The following is a 13,797-nucleotide window of genomic DNA, read 5'->3' as shown; positions in this document are numbered from 1 at the left end:
AGAATGAGAAACTACCAATTTACATAAACAGGTTTTGCTCAGATTTAATCATCTTTCTAACTATAATTTAGCCTGAAAAACTGCACCACATTAAGAAGCAGTAACAGTGGTTCTGAGCAGTAACTACTATTGCTTCTGACACGTGGTTTGAGCTACTACTGTGTGATACAAATGGCCAGACCTCGGAAATGTCTGAAAGTCAGCTTAGTTCTTTGAAAATTGTTAAGGGTTCTGACATAGCATAGCTTCTAAGCTTAACACTTGGGGGAGAGGGACACCATTTTACTATATTCTGAAACATTATCAGTACCTGGAGAAGGAAGTCAGTTCAATGCCCTGTAGTATTCACTGCTATATTTATTTCCTGGAACATTTCTCTCTGGGTAACAAATGAAAATAAGTCAGACCCGAGCCAGACAATCCAGCTAATGAAACTAAATAAATAAAATGTATGTTTAATATTTGCAGCAGCATTGTCCAGACAAGGAACCTGAAAAGCATGGAACAAATCCTAGGCCTGAACACTTTGAAAAAATATCAGAAGATAGCAACTTTTATTAGCCCTATGGGAAGGTTATGTATTAAATTACTGCTAATTAGCATAGGTTCATCGATTAGTACTAGGCTAACTGCCCTTGTGGGCCATTTTAAGTCTATCCAATTAAAGGTCTATATTATATTATCACACGCTTACAAAAGCGAATGATAAATAATCAACCCCATGTAAGCGAAAGCTTACAATGTCGAAACCTCAGAATCACTGTTCCAAAATAATAAAAAAAATTTTAAAACATTACATAATGCCCCCCACACCCCCCAATGTGGGGGGGGGGGCTGTGCCCCTCCACCCCCTGCTTAAATAGACCAATTCTGAGATCGCACTATAGTGCCAAAAACAGCAAAGTAATGAAAATGGCCAAGCAAATTCTTTCCCAGGGAAAGAATTCGCTGACAAGCCGCTTCACTATTTTGCCTTTTCGCTCTTTTTGGTTCGATCAAGACACATTCGACAAGCTGCGTCTGTGATCTGGTAATAGAAGCCCCTAATTACAACATGGAAGAATCAAACCCTGCACTTTGTGTCTGTAAGGTAAACACCTTACAATCTCCCACCCCAGAACAGCATCAAACACCAACGAGAGTGGGATAACCTCAGCACCTAATGTCTTTAAGGGTAGAATGACTGATTACTCAAAAGGCTACACATTTTTTATTATAGTTAACACGTTGGCATTTGTATCAGATAAAAAGGCACCTGACTCAAGGTTAAAGGCAATGCTGGAGACTACAAAAATTCTGATTTAAAGCCGAACCAAGACAAATGATGTTTCAGTAAAGCAGAGCTCCAGTACTGCTGGTGGAATCAGACCAGATGCAAACTAAGTCAAAACAACTGCTGGGTTACAAAACCCGTCTAGCATAACTGAGTTAAGCCAAGCCCTAGGCATGATCAATGACATGGGAAAGTTTATACCAGACACTTTAGCAGTGGCTTGGCCTTTAACAGAGTTAAAAAGAGATATTTTCTGGTTATGGGGACATGCTCAAGCCAAGCATTCAGCAAAGTAAAATAAACTGTAACTACTGCTCCACTGCTCGCATACTATAATGGCACTAAGTCAACGAGTGCAGATGCTAGCAGCTACAGCCGAAATATAGTATTACTCCAGGTGAATGAAAAAATTTTTTAACCCTGTTGTCTGCTGCTCTAGAATGTTGGACAGAGATTTTCCCAAATCAAAAAAAAAAGAATGCCTTGCAAGTGAGTGGGTCTGTGAAAATTCTCCAGATACCTAATATGGCTTGTGGATTTTCAGCTCCAGACTGACGACAAGCCATTGGTTTCATTAGTCAACTCATGTAACCTATACAAAGAGCCACCAAGGTGCCAAAGACTATTAATGAAAGGAATGAAATTCAATGCCAGAACAATATCAGTACCTGGAAATCAGCCAGTTGTGGTGGATTTGTTATCCAAAAATCCTATATATTACCCACAATTACCTGATACCAAAGAAGACATTGCTAGATATTGTGCAAAGCATAATGATGACAAGACCCATGAGCACCAGGGGACTATTCAAGCACACGTAAGTTATTCAAAATGACTGAGAAATGCAAGGTGTAATTCAGTAGGCTAGAAATGGATGATTAAATCATTGAATACAAACCAAACAGCACATACATAAGTGCTATACTGTCAGAATGTAGAATGAATATGATGGCTTGCTGTTATATCAAAGCAGAAACATAGTGCCCTCATCACAATGAGCAGAAGCACTGCACTACATACACAAAGGCCATCAAGGTCTTACCAAATGTCAAGAAACAGCTAAAATGTCAGAGTGGTGGCCAAACATCAACCAAGACATTGTAAAACTGGTGTCCAAGTGTCAGTTTTGCATTCTGATAAACCATTCCTGATATAAAAGCCACTTTTGCCAACACCTTACTCCAAATTTCATGGCAAAAGACAGCTGCTGTCTTGTGTGAGTTTCAAGTCAAACATTACTGTATAATGGTAGAATATTACTCTGGTGGTATAAAAAATAATCCAAACACCAAACATGACTAGTCAACAAGTCAGATTCAAAACAATGTTCTCAAGATATGGAGTACCTATCAAACTGGTTACAGATAATGGTGCACAGTTTATGGCTATTACATTCCAACATTTTTTTTTTTTTGCTAACTATGGTTTCCCCCTTACCACATCAAGTCCTCATTATCCACAGTAAAATAGTGAAGCTCAGAGAGCAGTACAAAGCCAAAAAGACACAAAGACAAATAGATCCTCACAAAGCTATCACAGCAGACTGAGTAACTCCATATAGCGCCACCACCACAGTTAAGACCTTCACAGCTATAGCCTGGAAAACAACTATGAACAGATGCGCTAAAGTTAGAGTTAAAACTTAAGCCTAAAAAATAATCAAAAAGTGAAAAAGCTTTGTAAAAAGTTTTTTATAACAAGTGTCATTCTTCAGTCAGGCCAGTCAGTCCACTTAACGTTAGAAGAAAAGAAAAAGTGGGATACAGCAGGTGTTGCAGCAGTGCAAAAGACTGCTGAACCACAATCCCACATATCTCACAAGCTGCAAACAAAGGATGGTTTCATGGTTAGATGAAACAGAAGACATATACTATTGGCTCCTGATGAGTGTTAACCTCTATGCAGTGTTCCAGAGAATCAGCTAACCCAATGTAAAGCAAGAATAACCTGATCAATGTCCAATACAACTGCACTTGTACCAACAAAGGATCTACCTCAACAGAGTATACAGGAAATGGATGGAAGTCTGAGTTCAGCTATTCATAGTGACATATCATGTGCTATCAGACCAATACAATCAAATGTTAGTGTTCCTGTTCCTGTTGAATCCTGTTTTGTTATGTGACTATAGAAGTTCTAATACATGTTATAATAGCCTGTCTCAAAGTTTCATTCCATGAGTTCTTATTACATTTCAAATTTCAGTTCAGGCAATATTTGAGAGACCAGAAATGGTCAAGAAGCATTTGTAACTAAGTTGTGACAGCATTAAGGGGTCATACTGACTTTGAAAATTCTTGTGATGAATACTGTTATATCGGGTCTATATTACATCAACAAATGATTAACTGTTCGAATCTCTAAAGGTCGACATTTAAATGGTTGAAGATGTAAAAAAAAAACATTAAACAAAAAAAAAAAGAAAAGGGTTTTAGCAGGGGGGCAAGCCCCTCTGCACCTCCACACCCCCGCTACTTAAATATACCAACTCAGAGATTGCACATCAGTGCACTACAGTGCAGAAACGGGAAATTTCCCCTTCCCTACATTGTAGTGCGATCTTGGAGTTGGTATATTTAAGTAGGGGGATGTGGGGGGCACAGTTCCCCATTTGTGGGGTGCAGGGGGGCATGCCCCCTGTTTACACCCTTTGATTTTTGGTTTTGTTACTTCGGTTTTTTTTTTGTTGTTTTTTTTTTTAAAGATTTTCGAACGATTAAATGTTCGATCTGTAAAGGTCGACCTTTACAGATTCGAACATTTAATCTTTCGTTGCTCTAATCTGGACCAGTTATATCTAATGTTTATAAATAATCATATTGTTTGTATGTGATATCCATATGCTTTTTCAGGATCAGTTCACTGTGTTAAATGTATAGTGCATTGGTTGTGCAACATCATACATAATAATTTTCAAAAAAAGATTTTTCTCTTAAGAGGGGGAGATGTGACAATAAGTGAAAGAAATCTGATAAAGTAAAAAACCAAGGTGAAACTATGGCTAAAAGGAACCTACGAACACTTTTTCTCAGCGCTTTCATTCTCTTTAATGTTTCTACAAGAACTTCATCAGAATAGTTTGTAAAACACACACACACACACCCCTTAAAAGATTCAAATAATCATGTGATAAAGACAACCCATGCAAATAGTCTAAAAGTGGGCATTGCCCCCAAATCATAATACTACTGGCTACTAATCATTTATGCTCTAAAGTGCATGCAGTTAAGTTTGGTTGAACAGTATTGTTAGCAATTGATTTATGACTAAAATACCATAACAAATCTCATCTTCAAATCCTTTGTCTTAGTAAAAAACACTTGACATTGACTGATTCATTTAAACCAGGCAGTTTATCGGCATTCAGCCTGATCTGCCAAAGTGTCTCTTTACACTCTAGTAGTGTCTTGGTGTCACCAGTGAAATCCTCGACAGAAACAGAATCTAAAATTAAAAAAGAAAATTTTTGAAATCTTTACATGTAACAGTGTGCTTAGCCAAAGCATTACTAAAATCCTTCTCCTTGATGGCTAACGTGTTAGCAGATTCTTCTTTTTAATGCTTAACAGTTTTGCCTATGTAAAAACAACATGATTCACAAATAGCTTCATACACCACATGGTTGGATGAACAGTCATATCTGTCTCTAGCCCATATAGTCACATCCAAATTTTTGAAATGGACGAAAGAGTTAAAAAACTCCAAAATTCTTCTCTGCTTCCTTTCCACAAAAATCAAATTGTCGATGAATCTTCTATAAAACAAAAAAAGTTTTTGATTTAGAGAAAGAAATAGGTGATAGACCTATGTTTTCTTTCAAGAAAACTGTCAACATTAAAATGTTATGTGAGAGGAATGAGAAGCTGGAAGTAAAGAAAAGATCATCATTAACCCCAGGGACTTTCCAATGTGGACATTGTAATCAGTGCCGTCACATTTGTAACTCTTCTTTCATCCATTTCAAACATTTGTACCTGACTATATGGTTAAGGGAAGGGTTTGTTTATGAAAAGTTTTTAGTGGGATATTAAAATTAATATGGAAGAAAGGTGAGAAAAATGAAATAAAAAAAGAAGTTATGTACTTACCATAACATTCGATGTTTGTAGTCCATCTCGCTCTTCATTCTTACCCTTGGGACCGGAGTCGAATCTCAGCTCCGACTTTCGGCCATACTCCAGCCCAAAAAGTTCTGGATGGCTCGTGGCTATGAGGTATCCCATCATGCATCACCATCATTCCCAAGATCTTGTTTGCCGCGAGAAAACAAATACAGAGACAAAGAAAAAAACAAATGGAAAGGACTGAAAATAAACAGTAGGCACTCTACCCCCAGGTTCTCAAGGAGGGGGCAGGAGGGAGGGTTCGTAAGAATGAAGGGCAAGATGGACTACAAACATCAAATGTTATGGTAAGTACATAACATCTTTATGTTCTGTAGTCCTATCTTGGCTTCATTCTTACCCTTGGGACCTTCATCTTGGGTGGCTCATTGAAAAATGCTCCTGAGTACTGTGGAACCAAAGGAAGACCTGTTCCTAGAAACCATATCCAGTTTGTAGTGAGTAATGAATGTATGAGGTGAAGCCCATGTTGTTGCAGCACAAATGTTGTCTATTGGAATTTTAGCCTGAAAAGCTATTGAGGTAGACACAAACCTGGTAGAATGAGCTTTCACCTTGAAAGGAGGATCTTTACCACTGGAGGAATAGACAAAAGAAATGTAACTGGAAATCCAGTAAGATAGTGTGACTTTAGAAACTGGAAGGCCCTGCCTAGAGTCTGAGAAGGAGACAAACAACTGGTCTGACTTTCTGAAATCTTTAGTTCTATCCAGGTAAAAACACAATTGTCTATGCACATCCAGTTGATGGAATTTATACTCTGCTTTGTTAGAAAATGGAGGGAAGACCACAGGCAATTCAACAGACTGATTAATATTGGCTTGAGAAGAATCTTAGGGTTAAAGGAAGGGTTTGTCCTCAAGGAGACCCTATCTTTATGAAATACCAAATAAGGGGGCTTAATGGAAAGAGCTTGCAGTTCAGACAGCCTTCTTGCAGACATGATAGCCACTAAAAATATAGTTTTCCAAGTTAAAAACTTGAGGTCACATGTTGCTGAAGGTTCAAAAGGTCTTGATGTAGGTTTATGGAGAACAAAGTTCAAATCCCATGGAACCACAGGATCCATGACTGGGGGTCCCAGTAAAGTGGTCCCTTTGAGGAAGGCTCTACAAAGCCTATGAGACATAAGATTAGGTTCGTTGGCAACATGAAAAGTGGAAATGGCTGCCAACTGGACTTTAATAGTTGCTGCTGCTGAACCTTGATTGAATAACTGCGAGAGGAAGTCTAAAACAGCAGAAATGGGAGCTGTGTAGGGATCAAGTTTCTCTCATGGGCCCAAAAGGAGAATCTTTTCCATTTACTGGTATAAATTTTCCTAGTAGAAGGTTTGTGGGAAGATGACAGAATGTGTACAACCTCGGGAGAAAAGTCATGAAACCTGACTAGGGAAGGAATTGGTGTAGCCAAGCTGTCAAGTTGATGGTGTGGAGAGAGGGGTTGAACGCCCCTGATGTGTGTCAGTAAAACTGGAACTGGATCAAGAGTCCAAGGTTCATCCACTGGATATGGTCTGAGGAAGGGGAACCAAATCTGTCGAGGCCAGTAAGGAGTAATTAGGATCATTCTGCTCCTCGAGGATATTGCTTTCTGAATTACCTTCGAAATGAGGGGGAAAGGAGGGAAAGCATAGAGAAGTCCAGAGGACCAATCGTGAATGAATGCATCTCTTGGAGTCTCCCCTTCCGGGGGAATCAAGGTAAAGTAGCTGTTGCATTTGGCATTGAGAGGGGTGGCAAACAGATTGCAACAAGGCTGACCCCATCTGTGAAAAATTAGTTCCGCAATGTAAGTGTTCAGAGACCACTCATGAGGCATCAGAATAGTCCTGCTGAGCCTGTCTGCTATGATGTTGGATTTCCCCAGGATGTGCATTGCCACTAGAAAGTGCTGGGAAGACACTCCCCACTCCCATACTCGAAGGGCTTCTCTGCAGAGGGGGTAAGATTTGGTTCCTCCTTGCTTGTTTAGGTACCATAACACTGACATGTTGTCCGAGTGGATTGCAATCGCTCCTAGAGGGAGAAAGCTGTGAAGTGCTTGCAATGCTAGAAGTACTGCTCTCATATCCAAGATGTTGATATGCAAATGAGCCTTGTGATCTTGCCATGTGTCTTGGACTATTCTCCCTAGATAATGCCCTCCACCCTATCTGGGAGGCATCTGTGGTCACAGTGGCAACTGGGGGGGAGAAACAAATGGTCTGCCTGTGTTTAGGTTGCTGGTCTGAATCCACCAACGAAGATCCTGTTTGCACAAATTTGTTATCAGGGTAGGGTGAGACAGAGGGAGGTACTGCAGTGACCACTGGGCAAAGAGTAACCACTGCAGGACCCTTATGTGCAGTCTGGCTAATGGAACTAGTGTTATTGTGGAAGCCATGGTCCGTAATAGCTTGAGCACTACCTTTGCTTTGACTTTTCTTAGAGGAAGTAAGGTCAAGACTTGTTCCCTTAGACTCTGAATTCTTTCTGCAGGAAGGTATGCCCTCATTTAAATGGTGTTTATTTTGGCGCCAATAAAATTCACATGCTGAGAGGGCGACAATGCAGATTTTTTCCAATTTACTGTAATTCCTAGCTGCAGGCAAGTTGAAATGGTAGCGTCCCTGGCCTATAACAGTAGATGCCTGGTAGTGGCAGCGAGGAACCAGTCATCCAGATATGGAAACACCTGGAATTCCTGACGTCTCAAGTGAGCCGTAACCACTGCCATACATTTGGTGAATACCCTGGGGGCTGTGGTGAGACCAAAGGAGACCTTGGAAGACTGGGGACCAGTCATGGAGGTATCCTGAGGCTGCAGGTCTCTGCTGTGTAGGGAGAGAGAGGGAGCTGAGACTGAAATTGGCACCTTAGGGGGAAGAGTGTCAGTACCTCTGGATGAATCTGAAGTCCTGGACAGCACACTCCTCATCACCTCGAATGCCGATTGCCCCAGCTCTCAGGATGGCCTCTGCTCCGAAGATGCAGAGGCAGCCCTCGGTACCGAGGAGATGGGCTCCGAAGCAGATGTGGGGTCCAAGCTCACCCACACCGAAGCACCGAGAGGTGGGCTCGGAACCGAAGAAGTTCAATTCAAAGCATCCCCCTTGGGTCAGACCAGAGAGCTGAGGATCCTCGACCCCATGGATGGCACCGAAAGGGTCGGAGCGGATATTGTAACCGAGAGATCAACTGAGGTAGCTGGGGCCAACCTATCCACAACCGAAGGCACTGACAGCTCTGACTCCAAAGGCTCAGAGAAGCTCGAAGGAGGAACATCGATCGGGTGTGAGGGCACACTGGGCTCCGGAGTCGACTGGGATAGAGCCGAAAGCCAATTTGCCAGCACCGAAGTCTGAAGCAGTCTCTGCACCACTCTCTCGACGTCCCCATCAGAAAGGCTCCTAGAGGACCTGGAAGATAGAGTGGGGGATCTAGATCGCTGGAATATAGGCGACCTAAGAGTTGGAGAAACCAGACGAAGTTCAGATGACTGGCTCCGAGATGTATTGTCAGTTATCGGCTCCAAAGTTCCTGGAGTCGAGACTGATGGATCCACTAAGCTAACCTCTGTCAGCACCGAAATCAGTGGAGCCAATGAGGGGGAAGCCACTTTGGCAATTTTGTCTGGTGGCTCCGACAAAACAGAATGGATGGGAGTCCGCCTTTTGGTAGTTTTTGGTCTGTCTTTTTTGGAGGAGGCAGGAGATTTAGAACTGATGAGAATGCCCATTCCTCCTCAAAGGAATGTTTTAATAGTCCCTTCAATATCAGTTTGTTCTTCCTCTCCTGAAGAACATGAAGACTGAACGCATGACAAAACAGGCAAGACTCATGGAGGTGGATAGCCCCCAAACAGTAAACACACAAATTGTGCCCATCAGTCAAGGACATCTTCTGGGTACATTTAGTACACTTCTTGAAGCCCGAAGGCTTATGATCCGTAGAGTCTTTTGACATAATGCAAAACCACAATCCGCGCTGCAACACACAATAATTAAACAGAGGACTAGGTCCTCTAGTTTAAATGGGCCTAGGCCTAAGGGGAAACAGAATAAATCAAGGACTAGGTCCTCTAATTTAAATGGGCCTAGCGCAGGGGAAAAAGGAAAACAGAACCGAGAACTAGGTCCTCTAATTTAAACGGGCCTAGCCCAGTGGGGGACAAACAGCCTAGCCCAAAGAGGAAAACAGGCAGGGCCGGCCTTAGCTGAAATGGCGCCCTAGGCAAAGTAGTGCTCTGGTGCCCCTTAAGCCCCACCCATGGCATACTCATGACACCCCCTATTTAAGCCACACCCACAGATAGGTCACTCCCCATGAAAGCCACTCCAGTTATTTCCTTCAGTTTTTTAAATGCATGAAAATCAGTGAACACTGTCATACTGAAACAAAAGAAACCTTGTGATGTAGTTAAAATGCCAGTGAAGGTGTAATTTTCCTTTAATCTTATCTGGGGAAAGATGAACTTGATTTTCACTCCATGTAAAACATTAAAGCCCACAGTCAAAGGCTGTCTACTTCTCACATAGTACATTATAAGGGTCTATGTTATATGTCCGAAGATTTCTAACTTCAAACATACATAAAAAAAAAAAAAAAAAAAAAGAAACAAATCTAACCATTGTAGGAAGGGGGGCAAGCCCCCCTGCACCCCCCGCTCTTTAAATATTCCAACTCCAAGATCACACTACAGTGCAGCAAAGAGAAACTTCCCTTTACTAAAGAGTGGGAAGGTGTGAGTGGTGCAGCCTCCCACGTGGGTGGTGCAGGGGGGCTTGTCCCCCTGCTTTAACCCATTACTTTCATTTTTTTTTTTTTAAATGTTTAAAGTTTTCTAACTTCGACCATATGGTGTCAATCATATGGTGTTTGAAGTTAGAAATCTTCAGACATATAATATAGACCCCATTATAAGCATATTACCTTTGGTCACTGATGACACATTCCGGTTCTCCTCACAGTAGATTAAGCTGCTAGTAGCAGATGAATTTCCACCTGCATGTTACAGACAACAGTTAAATAATAAGGAGGACTGCACCCATGTAAAAAAATAAAACAAGATCTGTAAGTTTCATAAGAACACAGCTGAGCAAATTTGACAGTGGTAAGTGCACGTATTGGTTTGCGCATATAGATGTTGTAGCTGTTAATACTTGCAAACAAACCAGCAGCCAAAAAACAAAATTTTGATTCACATTAAATATTTTAATATGCTTTTCCCCTACCCATGCCGCAGCCAACACTATAGCTGAGCCAGACAGCGATTCCCATGTGTGCAGAGACTCCATCCAAACCATCTATGTGAGATATCAACTGACCATACAAATGACAACTTGAAGGTGACTGCTACAAGTGGTTATAAGGACAAAAAAGGAATGAGAGATAAGTCTTCAGTTTTGCTTTCCTTTAACATGGTAATTAATGCCTCTAAAATTTAGGCATTCCATATTTTCCAAATGTCCATAACTAAGTTTAAACAAGAATAGGCAAAAACTTCACATACATAAATTTCTCCCCTAAAGCTAATTCAAATTAAATTCTATGGATAAAATGTCTAATGCTCAATAAGTAAATATATCAATAAATGAGAGAAACATGTAAACACTATACATAATGTGGTAATATGCCTTTTAAGGTTGTTATGGTAAAGACTGTGATGCTCACATCACCATTTTATGCCCCCATACACCTTCATGGTCAATATAATTAGCTCAGGGGTCTCTATATCTTAGGGTGAAAAGAATTCCCTTGCATAATTCATCTTCGACTAACATGCTTTTCAATGAGTTGATCAAAAACTACGGCTGATAAACCACAATCAGTGAATTTGGTTAGTCATGGGGTTTGGCCAGTTAAACAATTCCTGTATTTAATAGTGTACACATTATGACACTCTGACCAAATGTCTTTAAAGTTTTACCTGTGCTGTTATTAAACTTGCTTTTGAAATAAGGAATAATGTGCATATCCAAAACAAACTGAAACCCTGGTATTCAGAGTTGTAAATCACCGTTTATCATTTCTAGTCTCTACGTTTGATTATTGTTAATTTTTTTACTTTTCTGCTAAAGTAATAATAATATTTGCAATCACAATAATTTTGCTTGCATGCTACTTTGAACACCTCAGCACTTTATGACTTGCAAAATCAAATGAAAATGACTTCAGTATAGATCAGGTTGCCAGGCACAGCCAGTAATTAAATTTGATGGCTTTGCCGATTTTGTTGGGAGAAGACAAGTTTCTGTTGTATTTCTGTCTTCAGGCCACCAGTCACACAGAAAAAAAAAATCTTATCAGTCCGTGATCCACCTCAGTAAATGAAGAATGGGATGAGAGACAGGCATGATCTAAATTTTATACTAGCAGGCAGCAGCTCACACTGGAGGAGGATGTCTGTGGTGATGACAGAGCAAAAGCATCACTGATTGGATGCTTTAATTAATGCGCAGTTATCCCAGCCATTGACATGTGTTACTGTAGATTCAGGGGGAGGGGAATGGAAGAGCACAGCAGGGAATCCGGCTTTGTTGTTATGCATGTTTGAGGGATGGACTAAGGAAGTGGGGGGATGGGGCAAATGCCACAGTTACGATGGACTTGAGGTATGCCGAGAAGAGCACAGACCTTTATGGACTGTCAGACTGAAAATAAATAAATAACTACAAATTGCGCCCTTTATGAGGTCGGCGGTACGGCGCCCTAGGCGGTCGCCTAGTTTGCCTATGCCTAAGGCCGGCCTTGCACATCTCTACATTTACGTTTTATGCACTTAGGGTTTTCCCATGTTTCAGCCGGTACCACAATATGGCAGTCTCCCCCTCCCCTGCAAACACAGCAGGTGCATACACAAACAACCACTACCTTTCAATGGCTTCTGATGCAAGTTGGGAGCTATTATTAACTCACCAAATGATGCTGACATTCTACAGGTTTTACTGAGACCAAATACTGGTGTCAGAACCATGGCCTTAAGCTCAATGCCAAAAAATGCGTCATCCCCTTTGGGAAAAACCCGGCTCCCATGAATCACTACATTGATGGTAGTCCACTGAACACAGACGGCATTATGACAGATCTGGGAACACAGACTGACAGGAACCTCTCTTTTGACCACAATGCCACTGTGGTCAGAACGTCCTATGTGACACATCTCATTACTAAGGGTTTTGCATCCAGGAAGAAAGAGGTCATTGTCTCCCTCTACTCTTCACTCATTAGGCTAATCATAGAGTACAATGCCTCATTTGGTATGTACATTACTAGACACTTGCAACAACCGGAGAGGCCACAAAGGTTCCTCACAAAGAGGATCCTAGTGTCTCATATCACCTACTTAAGAGACAATCTCTGCTTGACTTATAAAGCCACGTCTGACTCAGCTCTGTTAGAAGTGCTACATCTAAAGAAATCCCAATCCCTCTGCACTACACACTCCGGAGATCATCCTCATTACCTCAATCAACAGAACGTGCTGGAGGGACGGGTTCATAACACAGAGACAGCCCATGCTATAGAATAAACTTCCCATACATGTCAAAGTACCTCACTAGTCCTCCTCAAGAGAAATCTTGATGAGTGGATGGGAAATAAAAATTCACCCCCCGGAGATCACTGCAGTGACTCTACTCAATAGAGGGACTGAGAACTAAGGTCTGGTGGCACGATGCCAGGGTAATCCTATGGGCTAGGCTTGTAAAGGCTCCAGGGCCATTAGCCCAGAACACACCTATGAACAATCTAGTGGTGTATTACAGCTGATTTATAAACTGTTATAGTACACCACACCCAGGCATGATAAAACAATTTAGCATATAGTCATGGCTGCCCATGAAGAAAAAAATAAAGTAGAGGTTCTCCTGGAAATAAACAATGAAAAAAGAGACCTGCAGGCAAAAAAAAGTGATTTATTATAACAGCTGGAAGGAGTGACCACATACAAAGAGCACATATTCTAATGTTGCAGCAGGTGGCATCAAGCATCATGCAGGGTTTTAACACTGAAAGAGACAGGAGGTTGTGCGCCTGAATAACAAAGTTTGCACTGTACAGTCATAAGGAAGAAATGGGTACCGTGGACATCAGCATTATCCTTTACAAAAGGAGTCTACTGCTTGGTTCATACCACACAAGGCAAGCATTGTAATGTGAACCAAGAGACAGGAGTAGTCGAGCATGCAAATGCTAAGTGAAACAACAAATTTTTTTTACACAGAGCAAGTGCAGTGCCAACGAAATCCTCAGCAAAGTTACATCATACAAACACAAAATATTTTTATGAATCCAACCTTATGCTTGTTTGCCTGATATTATAATCCTAGATAAAAAGGTTAACGGTATAATCTGAAGATTTTACAGTCCAAGTGAAAAATCTAAAAGGCATGTTAAAAATAAAATAATCAAGATACAC

The 13,797-nt window shown here is 41.1% G+C and overlaps 1 protein-coding gene across 2 annotated transcripts in view; it reads right to left on the bottom strand.

Moving 5' to 3' along the window:
- Positions 1–13,797, bottom strand: part of SEL1L3 (SEL1L family member 3) — a 1,757,172-nt gene that overhangs the window by 20,220 nt on the left and 1,723,155 nt on the right. The window lies entirely within an intron of this gene.

Source organism: Protopterus annectens, chromosome 2.part1 (genome assembly GCF_019279795.1).
Source record: "Protopterus annectens isolate FY-2018-M chromosome 2.part1, PAN1.0, whole genome shotgun sequence".
Lineage (NCBI taxonomy): Eukaryota > Metazoa > Chordata > Ceratodontiformes > Protopteridae > Protopterus > Protopterus annectens.
The sequence above is the reverse complement of the archived record's forward strand: the minus strand, read 5'-3'. Positions and strand labels throughout refer to the sequence as shown.